The sequence below is a fragment of the Giraffa tippelskirchi genome, chromosome 13 (assembly GCF_054371585.1).
Source record: "Giraffa tippelskirchi isolate mGirTip1 chromosome 13, T2T-mGirTip1v1.2.pri, whole genome shotgun sequence".
Classification (NCBI taxonomy): domain Eukaryota; kingdom Metazoa; phylum Chordata; class Mammalia; order Artiodactyla; family Giraffidae; genus Giraffa; species Giraffa tippelskirchi.
Genome location: NC_137287.1, coordinates 51,682,800 through 51,701,623, shown reverse-complemented (window position 1 = coordinate 51,701,623; position 18,824 = coordinate 51,682,800). Strand labels below are relative to the sequence as shown.

The following is an 18,824-nucleotide window of genomic DNA, read 5'->3' as shown; positions in this document are numbered from 1 at the left end:
TTATTGAGGAAAAAAAAAAACCAACATTTCTCCCCCAATATAGGTCACAATGTGCCACAAAATTCCTATTTCATGCATATGCAAATCTTGGCTGATTTAAATTTATATTTCCACAGTGGGAACCAAAAATTAAGAACTAACATCTGTATATATATATAGGACTTTAAAACTTAAAATTTAGTATCAAAGGAGAATATACATATAGAAAAACACATACATCAGAAGTGAACAACATGTGAATTTTCAGCATTTCAACACACTGCAACCACCACCTAGATCAAGAAACAGAACAACCCCAGGAGCCCAGTAAACCCCAGTGCTCCCTTCTACTGCCCCCACATGCCCTGTGAAAGGCTGGTGTTAGCCTGACTTCTAACAGCATGGCTTAGTGTTTCCCATTTTTGAACTTCACGTAAACAGCATCACACAGCATGAACCCTTTTGCGTCTGTCATTGCTCTACTTCATGTGTGTGAGGTCCACCCCTGTAACCATGCACAGCAGTAGCAGGCTCAGTCCTGTGGCTGAACATTCCACTGGTCTGTTCAGTCTCTGGTTATGGGACATCTCTGACTAGTTTCTGGGTTTTGGCCCTTAGGCATTGTGTTGCTATGAACATTTTTCTATAGGTTTCCTATACGTTTCCTATAAACATTATGTAGGGAGTCCTGTTGGTCATAGTCTTAGAGGTGGTCATATGGAATGCAAATGTTCAGCAGTATCTGAAAATATCAAATGGCTTTCCAAAACAGTTTTACTACCGACACTCTCACCAGCAGACTGCAAGACCAAATGGCTTCAGATCCTCACCAACCCCTGATGCTGTGGTCTTTTTCATCAGGGCAATTCTGGTGCGTATGCCGTGATTTCTGCTGTGGTACAGATTTACATTTTTCTAACGAGCTGCGATGTTGAGCATCTTTTCATGTGCTCACTGACCATATGGGGAGTGCCTGTTCAACTCTTTTGGCCATTTTTTTTACTGGTATATGCCTTATTAAATGTAATTCTCCACTTTGATTCTTCTCAAGGGATCTGAAGTCTTTAGAGCCCTTTTTTAAAAGTTAACTGAAGTGGCACAGAAGTTTCCAACTCCACTGCTCTTTCTACCAAAAAAGAGAAACCTTCGGGTGAGAGAGATGTGAGACCTCCTTCCCCTTTTCTCACCAATGTTTCAATTCGGTTGCTCACATCTGAAATCAGTTGAAGGTAAAGAGAAAGACCATGGGCATGGGAGTAAAACAGCGCAATTCTGAATCATGACCACTAATTAGCTAGCTAGTCTGTTTCTCTGATCCTGAGTTATCTCTGCTTAAAAAAAAAAACAAACTGCAGACAATAGTAGTAAATGTTACCTGGTATATTTAGTGAAGCAATGCCAAATGCACCTTAGCTACTCTTATTCTTTAGTAGAGATCTGGTAATTTCTAAGAATGCAGCATGCCATATTCTCTGGTCCCCTCTATCTCTAGACTGGTGATGTGGCTTCAAGGAGCAAAGAGATTTCTGGAACCCTGCCTTCACTGGCATAAGCACACTTGCCATATGTTGCAGCTTACAGAAGACAGGTACCCAGAACGTGTCTTTTGGGCTCCATCCAGCCGTGATTTCATCTTGTACAAATGTGTTCCCCCCCCCTCAAATGCAGTGATGTTGAAAACTTGGTAAGCATGCTTTCACAGTTGGTTGTCATTTTCTTACATGGCTGATGAGATGATGTGGTTTCTGTTGGGGAAATTCATAGTCACACTTGCATACTCAGTCAGAGCTGGTGCACTGAAAGGACCTCAAGCAGATGAACCAGGTAGGAAGCAAGCATCTGTATTTCCTCATGGTCAAATGGCTGTATGTACTCCATCCTGGGATGGAGGCTGATATCTTGTGCCATGATGATCCACCCTGTGAAATAACTCTGTATAAACTATGTATAATACAGTTGCTCAGATTTTAGGAAGAAAAGGGCAACCTTAAACGACACTGAGGCACATAATCCTAAGACTATAATATTCAACCCTCTAGCTTCAGAGATGAAGAAACACCGAGTCAGAGTTCAACGACTTAGAAAAGTTCCACGTCATGAGGTGGGTGAATCAAGATAAGGAGCCAGGACCGACTCTAGGTTTTCACAACAAGGCTGTAAAGGGCATCCACAGGGTATGGAAGACCCTATTGAAGTCCTCGAGGATCAGGGATCCAGAGGAAATACAGTAAGCCCTCCTCCAGAAAATTGATGAACAGCTGCTGGCAGTGGTCAATGGGCCCACCAAGAGCCATGCATGAACCTCAGCGGGACCTGCACTAACAAGGAAACAGGAAGGTGATGGGTCAGTGGCTGTTGTGGGGACAATGGGAACTGGATGGGACTGGAGGCAGGGTCCCTGGAAGCCTGTCCTGGGATTATCAGCTCCTGTCAGCTGACTCCACACATAATAAAACGTAAGAAGTGTTGGAGGGAGGGAGAGAGGGAAGGGGAGCAGAAGTTGCCACGTGAACAACTATCATATGACATCCCTTAGATGCAGAATCTAAAAAGAAAAGATACAAATGAGACAAATTAGTAAAACAGAAAGATACTCACAGACTTAGAAAAGGAACTAATGCTTTGCTGGGGGTGGGGAGTGGGGGTGGCTATATTTAAAATGGATAACCAACAAAGACCTATTGTATAGCACATGGAACCCTGCTCAATGTTATGTGCCAGTCTGAATGGGAGGGGAGTTTGGGGGAGAATGGACACATGTATACGTATGGCTGAGTCCTTTTGCTATGTACCTGAAACTACCACAACATTGTTAATCAGCTATACCCCAATACAAAATGTTTTTGGTGTTAAAATAAATTTTTTTTTTTAATGTTGCCACATGACTCATGACTCAAGGTGCAAGACCTGGTCCACGTCCTTTCAGTGGGGCTGGGACATGAACAAACTGAAGAAGAAAGGCAAAGCTGTGAGGCAAGGTATTAAGAAAAAGTATTGCCTCCATTAAAATAATTACATTTACATCAGAAACAGCTCTCTAACCTCTTGCCTCTGATAGAATGGAAACTACCTCCATTTCTCCTTTTTAGGGAATCTTGACAGTGCTGTTTAAGCCTTGCCATCTATAAGCTCTTAGGTTGAATGAGATGAAATTGCCAATTTTTAAGTTAAAAATGGTTGAATATCAGCAATTCCATCAGGTTAAACTCCATATAAAACTTCTGACATTTTTAAACGACCGCTGGGGCGAACATACATTCCCAGCTGCTTCTACCTGCCGAGGGCAAACGTTCTCAGTTATGCGATTGTTGATCGGCTACATCTAAACCAATATTCTTTCAAAGGAATATTTTTCTTAGAGCACTCAAAAAACAGAACTGGAAACATCTTATATTTTAAAAATGCAACATTGGAAATTCCCTGCCAGTCCAGGGGTTAAGACTCCAAGCGTCCACTGCCGGAGATGTGGGTTCCACCCCTGGTTGGGGAGCTACAATCCCGTGTGCCTCCTAGCATGGCCAAAACAAATAAACAAACAAAAGCAGCGCTGAAACAACAGCCAAGGAACCGGGGAAACAGTAACAGTACAGGTGGCACCAAAGCCACTTAGGGACCAATAGCTGTTGATACAGAATGGATTACAGGGCCATTTTCAACATCAGCCCATCTTTTGAAAGGAAAAAAGCAAAAAGATCATCATAGTCTTTTCTTGGATTAGAGGAAAAAAGAGCAGGAACTGATGCTTCATTCTCAGCATTATAAAAACTCTTATAATCTTTTGTATCTTTAATATTAGAAAAACCCTTAGAAAAATTAGAAATCTGGAGCAGAAGAGAGGCCTGAGCGTTTCCTCTCTCCAAGTATGACCACCTCATTTCTTCTGAGGCAAAACAGCACAAGCAATCCTCCGCAGGCGTCATTTTTGGGCTATGAAATCTTTAAGCTGTCTAAATGTTTTTAAAAATGGACAATTTACCAACCAAGATAAAAAGAATCACTGGTCAGGACAAATGATGTGCCCGGGGGAGCTGGAAAAAGGGAAAAGATTTCTATTGTGCAGAAAGTGTTGCTGTCTGAAAGGTAATATTTCCAACAAATTACGAAACAAGTGAGGCTCAGAAAGGAGGTGACTGTCCCTGACTTTTCCTCTCATGTCCTACATACACTGACATATGTTGTTTGTTTGTTTGGCTTCTCATGTTAAAGAGAAGATTGAAAGTAAAATCAATGATATTATCTGGATATTTACATTTCTTTTCAAGTTCTTTACAGTCAGAATTTTTTCAATTTTATGGCTTCATTTTTTTGGAATCGAGCACATAGTCAAGTCTGATTTCCATAAGAAACATTGTCAGGAACAGTAAACATCCGTGAATAGAGGAGAGACTCCTCTTTCATTTCCTTTGTAACCTCTGACAAAGGAAGACACAGTGCCCTTATTTCTAAAAATTAATGTTCCTGATGTCCTATATTCCTCACAACAACTCATATAAGTATTCCTGACTTGTATAAAATGATCAAGGTACTTAGGATTCAGTAATAAGGAAAAAATAACTTTTTCCTTTGTACAAAATTCTGTCAGAATAATTTTCTGCCAGAGTTAGCTTGCTAATTTCTACCAAAAAGAATATGTTGGGATTTTTACTGCAATTGGATTGAATGAACAGATCACTTTGGAAAGAATGACACCATAAAGTCTTGAATTCACCATTCCATGAAAAAATTTTTTTAAAATTTCAGTTTCATAAAGAGCAAAAGCCATCAATTTCCCCTTTTAACTTTCATGGAGAGAGTCTCATGTTAAAAAAAATATGATTGCAACAGAAATACTTTTCCTACAAATCATAACATTTGATGGAACAGCTCTGGTTAAAGACAGTGGACTAAAGCTTTTCTTTATTCCCCTTATTGCCCTCAAAAGCACCAAAGAGATGAAATGTAAAAGGAAGATTCTGACTGCAAAGCAGGAAACCACCAAGTCCACACGCAGGCCATGTGACCCCAGGGAGCCCAGCTTCCCCGCTGCCCCTCCAGGCTGGGTGCCACAAGCCACTCACCAGAATTGGCAACCAAACCCCTAGGTAGGTATCCATGGAGCTGTGATTAAAGACTGAAGCTGGGGACGAGGAGAAGGCGGGGGACACCTGAAGCCAAGGGGGGGCAGCGGGGACTGCTAGGGGAGAGCCCAGAGCTGCTCAAGGTCTAGGTGGGAGAACAGCCCAGGGGCAGACACCTGGCTTCACTGTCACAGGCAGTGACCCCACAGTCCCCACAAACACCAGAAAATAAGAAAAGGCACGTCTCAGTGTGAAAGGAAAAACTGGTAGGAAAAAACTTAGAAAAATTCCAGGCAAAGGTTTAGGTATGTGGTAGATGTCTATGGGGTCGCACAGAGTCGGACACGACTGATGTGACTTAGCAGCAGCGGCAGCAGCAGATTGCTGCTTCCCTCTCCGTAGGACCTGTCCCTTCCTTGTCCCCATAATTCACTGGTGCTCCCCTCCCCCAAATTAGCCTACATCGTAGCCAGATAAATATAAAACCACACACTAAAGCCTGTCTACCTCAGCTGCTTTCACATGACACATTGTGTCCAGCTTGCCACAAAAATGACAAGGCATGCTAAAAGCAAAAAAAAAAAAAAAAGGACCACCAGTCTGAGACTATTCTAAAATGAAAAATGTTGACTGAAAAAAGAAAATCCACTGGCACCATACCCTCTTCCCCACTCCTTCTACGAGATCAAAAAAAAAAAAAAAAAAAAGCAAGAAGAACTCAAGAAAGAGATGGAAGAAACAAAAAGTTAGAATGACGACAACAAGAACACAGATTAGCTATTAAAGTAGGAAAAAAACACGGCAAAATGAAATGTGCTAAAGGAAAGAAAGGGCTTCCCATGTGGCGCTAGTGGTAAAGAACCTGCCTACCAAGGTAGGAGACAAAAGAGAAGCAGGTTCGATCCCTGGGTCAGGAAGATCCCCTGGAAGAGGAAATGGCAGTCCACTCCAGTATTCTAACCTGGGAAAACCCATGGACAGAGGAGCCTCTTTGGTCCATAGGATCCCAAAGACTCAGACATGACTGAGCACAATCGTTAAGGGAAAGAAAATATGGCCCAAGAAGTTTATAACTAACATAGAAAGGTCTTTAAACTGTGCTCGCCACAGGTAGACATTCTCAAACAGATAAAACTCTGGTAAAACAAATCAAGGTGAACCTTTAAAAAACATACTGGATGACCAAAAAATGCAACCAAGAGACAATACAGTCTAAGGAATGAAGAAAAGCAAGACAAAGAAAATGCCTCATTTTAAACTCACAACTAGGAGAGAATTATGCATAATTTATGTATAACAATGTACTATATTTGGCAATATAAAAATAATAGAATTTTTAAAACCAGGTAGGTGGGAGTAAATACACTGGAAGAATCTTATCTTTATTATAAGATCATTTATAAGGGAGAAACACAATTGATAATTTATAAAACGGAAACAAATGACTTGAAAGCTAGTGTCTATCATTCCCTTCTCCAGGGGATCTTCCTGACCCAGGGATTGACTCTAAGTCTCCTGCATTGCCTGCAGATTCTTTACTATCTGAGCCACCAGGGAAGCTCCATTGTTTTAACAGGCTAAAAGAATTTTGTCAAGAGAATGCATTGGTCATAGCAAACACCCTTTTCTAACATAAGAGATGACTCTACACATGGGCATCACCAAATGGTCAATACCAAAATCAGATTTGATTACATTCTTTGCAGCCAAAGATGAAGAAGCTCTATGCTGCTGCTGCTGCTAAGTCGCTTCAGTCGTGTCCGACTCTGTGCGACCCCATAGATGGCAGCCCACCAGGCCCTGCCAACCCTGAGATTCTCCACGCAAGAATACTTGAGTGGGTTGCCATTTCCTTCTCCAATGCACGAAAGTGAAAAGTGAAAGTGAAGTCGCTCAGTCGTGTCCAACTCTTCGCGACCCCATGGACTGCAGCCTACCAGGCTTCTCCGTCCATGGGATTTTCCAGGCAACAGTACTGAAGTGGGGTGCCATTGCCTTCTCCGGGAGAAGCTCTATACAGTCACCAAAAACAAGACCTGGAACTGACAGTGGCTCAGATCATGAGCTTCTTATTGCAAAATTCAGGCTTAAATTGAAGAAAGTAGAGAAAACCACTAGAACTTTCAGATATGACCTAAATCAACTTCCTCATGATTATACAGTGGAGGTGACAAATAGACTCAAGTGATTAGATCTGATAGACAGAGTGACTGAAGAACTATGGACAGAGGTTCGTAACACTGTACAGGAGGCGATGATCAAAACCATTTCCAAGAAAAAGAAACTGCAAGAAGACAAAGTGGTTATCTGAGAGGACTTTACAAATAGCTGAGGAAAGAAGAGAAGCAAAAGGCAAGGGCGAAAGGGAAAGAAATACCCAACTGAATGCAAAGTTCTAGAGAGTATCAAGGAGAGAGAAGAAGGCCTCCTTAAATGAATAATGCAAAGAAATAGAGGAAAACAACAGAACGCGAAAGACTGGAGATCTCACCAACTATAAAACTCCTAGAGGAAAACATAGGCAAAACACTCTCTGACATAAACCACAGCAGGATCCTCTATGACCCACCTCCCAGAATTTGGAAATACAAGCAAAAATAAACAAATGGGACCTAATTAAAATTAAAAGCTTCTGCACAACAAAGGAAACTATAAGCAAGGTGAAAAGACAGCCTTCGGAATGGGAGAAAATAATAGCAAGTGAAGCAACTGACAAAGAATTAATCTCAAAAATATACAAGCAACACCTGCACCTCAATTCCAGAAAAATAAACAACCCAATCAAAAAGTGGGCCAAAGAACTAAACAGACATTTCTCCAAGGAAGACATACAGATGGCTAACAAACACAAGAAAAGATGCTCAACATCACTCATTATCAGAGTAATGCAAATCAAAACCACAATGAGGTACCATTTCACGCCAGTCAGAATGGCTGCTATCCAAAAGTCTACATGCAATAAATGCTGGAGAGGGTGTGGAGAAAAGGGAACTCTCTTACACTGTTGGTGGGAATGCAAACTAGTACAGCCACTATGGAGAACAGTGTGGAGATTCCTTAAAAAACTGGAAACAGAACTGCCATATGACCCAGCAATCCCACTGCTGGGCATACACACCTAGGAAACCAGAATTGAAAGAGACACGTGTACCCCAGTGTTCATCGCAGCACTGTTTATAATAGCCAGGACATGGAAGCAGCCTAGATGCCCATCAGCAGATGAATGGATAAGGAAGCTGTGGTACATATACACAATGGAATATTACTCAGCCATTAAAAAGAATACATTTGAATCAGTTCTAATGAGGTGGATGAAACTGGAGCCTCTTATACAGAGTGAAGTAAGCCAGAGAGAAAAACACCAATACAGTATACTAACGCATATATATGGAATTTAGTAAATCAGTAAAGATAACTCTGTATGCGAGATAGCAAAAGAGACACAGATGTATAGAACTGTATTTTGGACTCTACAGGAGAGGGCGAGGGTGGGATGATTTGGGAGAATGGCACTGAAGCATGTAAATTATCATATGTGAAATGAATTGCCAGTCCAGGTTCGATGCATGATATAAGGGTGCTCGGGGCTGGTGCACCGGGATGACCCAGAGGGATGGGATGGGGAGGGAGGGGGGAGAGGGGTTCTGGATAGGGAACACATGTACACCCATGGGGGATTCATGTAAATGTATGGCAAAACAAATACAATATTGTAAAGTAAAAAAAATAGATAATAAATTTAAAAAGAAAGAAAATTAGAGATACCAAAGGAAAAATTCATACAAGGATGGGTATGATAAAAGAACCGGTAAGGACCCAAGAGAAGCAGAAGAGATTAAAAAGAGGTGGCAAGAATACACAGAACAACTGTACAAAAAAAAGGTCTTAATGACCTCGATAACCACAATGGTGTGGTCACACACCTAGAGCCGGACATCCTAGAGTATGAGGTTAAGTGGGCCTTAGGAAGCATTACTATGAACATAGTTATGGAGGTGATGGAATTTCAGCTGAGCTAACGCAAATTCTAAAAGATGATGCTGTTCAAAGTGCTAAACTCAGTTCAGTTCAGTTCAGTCGCTCAGTCGTGTCCGACTCTTTGCGACCCCATGAACCGCAGCACGCCAGGCCTCCCTGTCCATTACCATCTCCCGGAGTTTACCCAAACCCATGTCCATTGAGTTGGTGATGCCATCCAACCATCTCATCCTCTGTCGTCCCCTTCTCCTCCTGCCTTCAATCTTTCCCAGCATTAGGGTCTTTTCAAATGAGTCAGCTCTTTGCATCAGGTGGCCAAAGCATTGGAGTTTCAGCTTCAGCATCACTCCTTTCAGTGAACACCCAGGGCTGATCTCCGCTAGGATGGACTGATTGGATCTCCTTGCAGTCCAAGGGACTCTCAACAGTCTTCCCCAACACCACAGTTCAAAAGCATCAATTCTTCGGTGCTCAGCTTTCTTTATAGTCCAACTCTCACATCCGTACAAGACTACTGGAAAAACGATAGCCTTGACTAGACGGACCTTTGTTGGCAAAGTAATGTCTCTGCTTTTTAATATGCTGTCTAGGTTGGTCATAATTTTCCTTCCAAGGAGCAAATGTCCTTTAATTTCATGGCTGCAATCACCATCTGTAGTGATTTTGGAGCCCAAGAAAATAAAGTCTGACACTGTTTCTACTGTTTCCCCATCTATTTGCCATGAAGTGATGGGACCAGATGCCATGATCTTAGTTTTCTGAATGTTGAGCTTTAAGCCAATTTTTTCACTCTCCTCTTTCACTTTCATCAAGAGGCTCTTTAGTTCTTCTTCACTTTCTGCCATAAGGGTGGCATCATCTGCATATCTGAGGTTATTGATATTTCTCCCAGCAATCTTGATTCCAGCTTGTGCTTCATCCAGCCCAGTGTTTCTCATGATGTACTCTGCATATAAGTTAAATAAGCAGGGTGACAATATACAGCCTTAGACGTACTCGTTTTCCTATTTGGAACCAGTCTGTTGTTCCATGTCCAGTTCTAACTGTTGCTTCCTGACCTGCATACAGGTTTCTCAAGAGGCAGGTCAGGTTGTCTAGTATTCCCATCTCTTTCAGAAGTTTCCACAGTTTACTGTGATCCACACAAAGGCTCAATATGCCAGCAAATTTGGAAAACTCAGCAATGGCCACAGGACTGGAAAAAGTCAGTTTTCATTCTAATTCCAAAGAAGGACAATGCCAAAGAATGTTCAAACTACTGTAGAACTGCACTTATTTCACATGCTAACAAGGTGATACTGAAAATCCTTCAAGCTAGGCTACAGCAGTAGGTGAACCGAGATCTTCCATATGTACAAACTGGGTTTAGAAAAGGCAGAGGGACCAGAGATCAAATTGCCAACATTCACTGGATCATAGAGAAAGCAAGGGAATTTCAGAAAAACATCTAACTTATGCTTCACTGACTACACAAAAGCCTTTGTGTAGATCACAACAAACTGTGGGAAATTGTTAAAGAGATAGGGATACCAGACCACTTACTTGTCTCCTGAGAAACCTGTATAGGAGTCAAGAAGCAACAGTTAGAACTGGACATGGAACAACAGACTGGTTCCAAATTGGGAAAGGAGTATGTCAAGGCTGTATATTGTCACCCTACTCAGTTAACTTATATGCAGAGTACATCATGGGAAGTGCTGGGCTGAAAGAATCACAAGCTGGAATCAAGACAGCTGGAAAAAATATCAACAACCTCAGATATGCAGATGATACCACTCTAATGACAGAAAGCAAGGAGGAACTAAAGAGCCTCTTGATAAGGGTGAGAGAGCAGAGTGTTGGCTTAAAACTCAACATTCAGAAAACAAAGATCATAGCATTCGGTCCCATCACTTTATGGCAAACAGAGGTGAAAAAGTGAAAGCAGTGACAGATTTTATTTTCTTGGGTTCCAAAATCACTGCAGATGGTGACTGCAGCCATGAAATTAAAAGACGTTTGCTCCTTGGAAGGAAAGCTGTGCCAAAACTAGACAGCATGTCAAAAAGCAGAGACATTGCTTTGCCAGTGAAGGTCCATATAGTCAAAGTATGGTTTTATCAGTAGTCATGTATGGATGTGAGAGCTCAACCATAAAGAAGGCTAAGTGCCCAAGAATTGATACGTTCAAATTGTGGTGCTGGAGAAGACTCTTGAGAGTCCCTTGGAGTGCAAGGAGATCAAATCAGTCCATCTTAAAGGAAATCAGTCCTGAATACTCACTGGAAGGACTGATGCTGAAGCACCCATACTTTGACCACCTGCTGCGAAGAGCCAATTCACTGGAAAAAAACCCAATGCTTGGAAATATTGAAAGAAAAAGGAGAAGAGGATGGCAGAGGATGAGATAGTTAGATAGCATCACTGACTCAAAGGACATGAATCTGAATAAACTCCAGGAGATAGTGACAGACAGGGAATCCTGACATGCTGTTTTTTCTTAAAACACATTATTTTAGAGGTTATGGTGGAGAAAAATTTAATTTGAAGCTCAGAAATTTCTTTGGTTTTACTTGGTTTTCTCTCCCTTTGTTAAATTCAAGTAAAATAAATTTAATGTTTCCAATTAAAAATAGCATATATAGAATGAGCCCAATGTTATAAAGTTATTTTATTCATTCTTCCTGTTCTCTTTCTTCTCGTCTTAATTTCTTTGTATCAATCTACATATCCATCCTTTTACCTGTCCCTATTCATTTCAGTACTTTAAACAATGTTCATTAAATAGTAATATTAATTATATTTAAAGAATGATTTTGAGTAATCTGTTGCTTTCTTCTTGTATTATGTGAAGCTTTTATAAATGACCATGCATCATTTTTATAAGAACAATAAAAAGTGATTATTATTTGTATATATTTAATGGAACAGTTAAATTAACATCATATGCCTTTTTCCTTTAATAACCTGAGATTTGGGGCAATCAGATTTCAAGTCTCAGTTCAGCAAAGAGCTGCTTGTAAAATCTCTCTAGTTCTTAGTTTCATCATCTGTTAAAATGAATGAGTTGAACTGAGATATTTCATTTTCGAGCTCTGAAATCCTGTATCTCAGGTACTGATGATTAAAATCTCTCCACGCAGAGTTACGAGAAGCACTTTTAGATACCATGGAGATACTTAACTTGGCTATATTACTTTTGAGGAGTGTACCTTACTTCCCGTAAAATCTTCATAGCATTCTTATTTTAAGTAAGGTGAACATGTGTAAGGAGAAAACAGAGACCAATATAATAATGAAATGTTACCATTCAAGAGGTTGTAGAATTGAAAAAGGATAGAAACAAACGGGAATGCAGTATTCATGAGAAAACCTTTAAAATGGTATCACTTCCTGCTATAGTCATTATCCTTAGAGCAGGAATGGGAAATGATGCAGACATTTGAGCTCTTATGGGAAAATTGTATGTTAAAGTTAAAAATGATGATTGAGGTCAAATATATTTGTGAGAGACACAACAGGTCTAGAAAACACTGGAAAGAAACTGAACAACAGCCCTATTACCTACATTGCATAACTGTGAAATCTAATTATACAGAGTAAAACACAGGAAACAAATAAGGATTAAAATAGCACATTTCTCTGACCTAAGAGAAACATAACGCCAAGCTCATTCTGCAATTCAGTAAATAAAACATTATTCTGAAGATAAATGTATTGAAACAAAAGCCATTAAAAAATGAAATTGATAATTTTGAAGCCTGCTGGTTTTCAATGAAATCTGTCTTGCTCTTTTTCTTTGACTGTAGAGTCGAAAAATCCAAGTTATCAACTTTTATTTTGTGTAACTGAGAAGCAAGCCCATAAGTTTTAGGCTGAACAATAACTCTATAGGAAGAATCATGAACAGAGTAAGAAAAGACAGTGGTTCCTTATAATACTAGCATTGCCAATTTATGTAATTATTTGTGAATCTCAGTTTTGAGAAAATGAAAACACTGAGTATCCATTTATTCATCAAGTTGGCCAGCTATATGTATATTAGAAATAGAGTCAGCATTCTCTGCTGCTTTGAAATATTTCTAAATGATCTCAGCGTGAAATTTTCATCTACAAGTTGGCTTTCCCCTTTTTGATTCCCAATGAACTGACAGAGCCTAATGTCTTCTAAGAGCCATCTTGCTCAAATTCTGACTTCAATGTTTATTACATTATAATAAGATAGGTCGGCCAGGCTGCTGCCATCAAAAAGACAAATCAAATGTAATGGAAAAGCCTGTTTTTATTAGAAGCCTTTCTCTCTTGGCCAAGTTCACTCTAGGTTAGCCAGGTGGTCTTGGAGGCAACAGACAGCATAGGTTTTGATAAATGGCATCGTTGTTTCTTTGGATATAAATAATGGCAGCCTTAATATAAAAAAGAAATTAAAGTCAGCAATAAAAAAACCTCACCTATCTTTTATGGTTTTATAACAATTAAGCAGCTAAAACTGGGTTATAAATCACTGAAGGAAAACAGAACAATAACTAATAAAGTATGGAATCCTGACTAATGAAAGGAAAACATTTGACTTTTGTTACCACCTAATAAAAGTGTACTTTATTGTCATTCCTCATTTACTAGGCATTTTCTTTACTCCTGTAATATGTGACTACCTAAACAGTACCCAGTTTTTTTTAAACATTAGAGAGAAATGGGACTTCCCTGGTGGACTAGTGGTTAAGACTCCACACTTTCAACACAGGGGGTACAGGTTCCACCCCTGGTGAAAGGACTAAGACCCCACATGCCACATGGTGTGGCCAAAAAAAAAAAAAATTCGAGGGAAAAATTCTACATGGCAAAACTATATGGTCAAATCAGCTTTAACTCATCTCCTGCCAGTAGACATAACTACAGGACAACTGGCAGCATCTGAAACACCCACATACTGCAGGTTTATGGCTGTAAATTTCAACTTCTCCAGCTTTTGAGAAATGCAAATAATGAAAACTCCTCAAAGAGCTGCCATAACTCTCACAGCTGACAAGAAGGAAGCATTTCTGACTACTCAAAATTAATAGCAGCTCCCAAGGCCTTATAAGAACAGCTGTCACTGAGAAATATACTCACAAACAAATACGCAATTCTCCTCCAAGTTTGACTTATTAGGGGCATGAAGTGGCCACTCTTCAGGACAACCCAGATAATCAAAGGAGCAATGAACTTCCTTTAGACCTGTGATATGGTAACATGAGGGGCTTCCCTGGTAGCTTAGCTGGTAAAGAATCCACCTGCAAAGCAGGAGCTCTCGATTCGATCCTGGGTTGGGAAGATCCCCTGGAGGAGAGCATGGCAACCCACTCCAGTATTCTTGCCTGGTGAATCCCCATAGACAGAGGAGCCTGGCGGGCTACAGTCCACGGGGTCACAAAGAGTTGGACAAGACTGAGCAACTAAGTACAGCACAGCACATGGTAACATGAGAGAACCACACAATATTTATGAGCATGTGCTAGGTGCCTAGCTCAGGGCCTGGCACATTCTAGGTTCTCTTAAGGATCTGCTCAATGAACAAGGCAGAATCTTTTGCTGGTGGTCCACATGGAACAGCCATCAATTATAATTCGGACATTACACCATCAGAAGCTGCTGTCCTACCATCAATGAAGTATGAAAACTTGGTGAGAATCTAGGCAAAAAACTACAGCTGGAAATGTACTAGGACTTCCCTGGCAGTCCAGTGGTTAAGACGCCATGCTTCCACTCTGGTGGGGGGGTGGGGGCACAGGGTTTGATCCCTGATTGGGGAACTAAGATGCTGCATGCCACATGGCACAGCCAAAAAAAAAAAGAAATGTACTTAGGAATGCACTGACTTCGTTATATTTTGTAGAAAGATTGTAATTTAAAATCCTACTCCTCCCAAAGCCAATATCAATTTTATTTAGGTATGAGCCAGGTAAGACAGATTTGAGGACATTCATGCATGTTGCAACAATTTTGCAAAGTGAGAAACATTTCAGATCTATGAGTATTTCATATTGCATTTTAAAGAAGAATTATGCAGTTGAATTAACTCAAATGCTTGTATTTTCCATCTGTTACTGTGATGCTAATTTGTCCCTTTTAGGGACTGAGAACATGACAGAAACCTGTCATTGCCATGACATTCAATAGAAGGAACCCCATTTCTAGTTTTCATCCATGGGGTCTCGCTATATGACAGATCTTTATAGGCAAGAGACCGTCTTCTTTCTGGTCTTGTCTGGAGTGCTCTGCAAACTCCCTCTTCTTGACTGAACATGGTCATGGAGACTCTGGGACAAGAAGAAGGCCTAGGAGTCAGAAGACATGAACCTCGCCTGGGCCCCGGGTCTTGAGGTGACTCCGAACAAAACTCTCTCTGGGGATTTGATATCTCATTTCTAAAATGAACACTGGACTACCCAAGCTTTAAGGCCCCCAGGAGTATGTATGTTTCACAATGTGCAAATGGTTCCAACCCAGTTACAGAAGTCTCCTTGCTGGACAGGAAAGCCTAGTATGAGTCTATGTTTCATAGTCTTTGGTGCTCAAAGAGGCTATCAATCTGTTTTCATTGTCTAGGTTTAAATTTGCTTGTCGTTAATTTTGACAGGATTATTTGTCACTGGAAATCAGCTTTTAGATTTGGTGATCTATAACAATGACTGTAATAATGAAACATCAATAACGTTCCTATGGTGGATACAAAAGAAATGACAGGCAGCATCTTAACCAGTGATTCAAAGAGCATCTTTTGGGGCTATTTTTTCCCCTAACTACACACACCCTCAGATCCCATGTCAGATTACCTAATCAGAATCTCCTAGCTTGGGGCCTGCATTCATGTATCTTGGAAAAGCTTCTTAGCTAATTGATGTCTTTCTCTCCCCAACCCACCTTTGAAAGCAGTGATTTAAATATGGATTATCTATTAGGCAGAGAGGATGGTGTAATACAAGCCATGCAGTGAGATACCTGGGCCTCTGATAAAGTACCAGGTCAGGGAGCTGGTAGTATTCTATTTTTTGCCTACATAACTGCTTGCTATTTAAAAATTCAAGGAGGCTGAGTGCTTGATGTGGCTGAATTTATCTAAGGCTTACTGAATGCTCCCTGTGGCTATGGTTGGTAGCTTGATAATTTGGGTGGTGAGTAGATTTGCAATTTTTATATTAAATTTGGAATGCTGGTTGTAAAACTGTTTAGAATGCATTTCAGTGATGGATGGTAGATAGCTGTCTAAGACAAATATAAAGCCAAGAGCCGGTTTCTTTTCTTTCCCTTTTTTGGTGCTGCTTTGGGGAAATTACTTGGGAAATAAAGAAGGTGAGAAATGGTTCTATCAGTACAAACTGAAAGTCCATATACAAATGACATAAGCTCCTGCCTAATCGTTTTCTTCTCCTAGTGATATTTACTGGGCACCCAGAGACTGCCAGAGTGAGACTGAACAGTTACTCTAACACAGCAATCTTTCATGTTCTACTCGAAGGCTCTGAAAATGCTTTTCTCCCTCAGCTCTGCATCAGGGAGAGAGGAGCCTCCCTGGGAACGCGGCTGATGGATGCTGATCCTGTCTGGCACTAGGGGACTCTGAAGACTCACTGTGATAACTCAGTTATGATGCAAACAGGCATGCCTGTTCCCAGTAACTTAGGCTCTCACCACATGTGGGCCTTAAAGTTCCCTTAGCATTTATTTTGATTGTACATTTTAATACTTAAAATATCCTATTTTCATGGTTCATCCTCTTGCTTCTGGGCAGAACACAAACCTGCTTCAGAATCACTATTAGCTACGACTATAAAAGGGCCCTCAATAATCGATTCCAACGCTTAACTGCTTTCACCATGAGATGCTTCTCTGGAGGCATAAGGGGTCCATTAGGCTCTAGCACTCGGGAGGACTCCTTGTTAAACGTACTAAAATGAAGTCCTTGGCATCTCTGGACCTCCTAAAAGGAGCAGCTCTCTCAATGACCCTCTGACCTTTTAGCCCCATGTCCTATACCTCATTAGAATACACTCAGCGCCCATCAGACCACTCAACCAAAGGGGGGGAACGGGATGGGACACAAGGTCTTCATCATTCATTCTAATGGTTGAAAAGGAATGAGCTTTTAAAATAGTCTGTTCAGCTTCTGGATGAGCTATGCTTTTGTCTTGACGGACTCTCAGATTATGACCTGGACCTACAAGCAAACTTCACAGACGTTAGACATCAACAGTAAACTCTGCCTTATCCATAAAGAGAAGAGGACATTTAATGGGGCTCTGTTTCCAAGCACATAACTTCACTGGCCGGAGAAGGCAATGGCACCCCACTCCAGTACTCTTGCTTGGAAAATCCCATGGACGGAGGAGCCTGGTAGGCTGCAGTCCATGGGGTCGCTAAGAGTCGGACACGACTGAGCGACTTCACTTTCACTTTTCCCTTTCATGCACTGGAGAAGGAAATGGCAACCCACTCCAGTATTCTTGCCTGGAGAATCCTAGGGACGGCGGAGCCTGGTGGGCTGCCGTCTATGGGGTCGCACAGAGTCGGACACGACTGAAGTGACTTAGCAGCAACTTCACTGGCATTTAAAAGCGTTATACTGATTTTAATAGAGTGGAAAATGCACAGTTTTCACATAGATAAAGAGCACTGCGGCAGTGATTTGCATGACCAAATTTCAAAGGCATGCTCTCTGGCAGATACTGCACGATTCTTTGTAGTTACTTTCAATAACGTATTTCATCTGAGGCTCTCACAATCTTTTATAAACTAGCTGTGGCACGATCATTTTATAAATGTGGACTCTGAAAACACAGGATTTAACTTGATGAAGATTCCATACAAGGTCAATGAAGGGGCACGGAGAAGGGAAGCCAGGAGGAGCATTATCTTGTACAATACATGTCAGTGCATAAGGGGCCAAACTAACTCAAAACAGAAGGTAAAGCTACTTAGGATCCGGAGGAAAATGTTAAGATGACAGAACATAAATAAATAAAAATAAAACAATTTTAAAACCCTTGAATAATACAGCACCACCGTCCAGTGAGCGCTAAGCCTGCACACACAAGTGAATCTGGAAACAGACTGAGCGTAACGATTACATACAAGCCTGGTTACCTGCAGGCAACCTGCTCATCTTCAGTATTATTCAGGACAAATAATTTAGTTTTCTTTTTTTATTCTGATATTTGTCACCATAAAAAATAATGGATTACATTTTTCCGTGATTTTTGCTTTTTCCCTACCCACAATCCCCACACCCCAGAGTTTCAGGGAATCCACTGACTTCTTATTCTTTCAATTCACAAGTCCGCTTTGCGTGTAAATACCCCTAAGCTGCTAAGTTGCTTCAGTCGTGTCCGACTCTGTGTGACCCCATAGACGGCAGCTCACCAGGCTCTGCCATCCTTGGGATTCTCCAGGCAAGAACACTGGAGTGGGTTGCCATTTCCTTCTCCAGTGCATGAAAGGGAAAAGTGAAAGTGAAGTCGCTCAGTCGTGTCCGACTCTTAGCGACCCCACGGACTGTAGCCTACCAGGCTCCTCCGTCCATGGGAGTTTCCAGGCAAGAGTACTGGAGTGGGGTGCCATTGCCTTCTCCGGTAAATACCCCTAAGTTCCTTCTATTTTCTTCACAGACATATGTTACACCTAATAACCAACAACCCCTGCCAGTTTTAATTGGTTCACCACCCGAGTGTATACAAAGCATCCCTTAGGGGCCCTTCAGTTGACATCATTCTCCTTAAGGAGACACTACAGTAAATAATTAAGCAAATGAAAGTGAATAAACAGGGAGATTAGAAGACTCAGCTGAAAGATGCG

General features: G+C 41.1%; 1 protein-coding gene across 8 annotated transcripts in view; it reads right to left on the bottom strand.

Moving 5' to 3' along the window:
- The window catches only part of KIF16B (kinesin family member 16B), a 394,203-nt gene that overhangs the window by 120,303 nt on the left and 255,076 nt on the right, over positions 1–18,824 (bottom strand). The gene's annotated exons all lie outside the window — the stretch shown is intronic.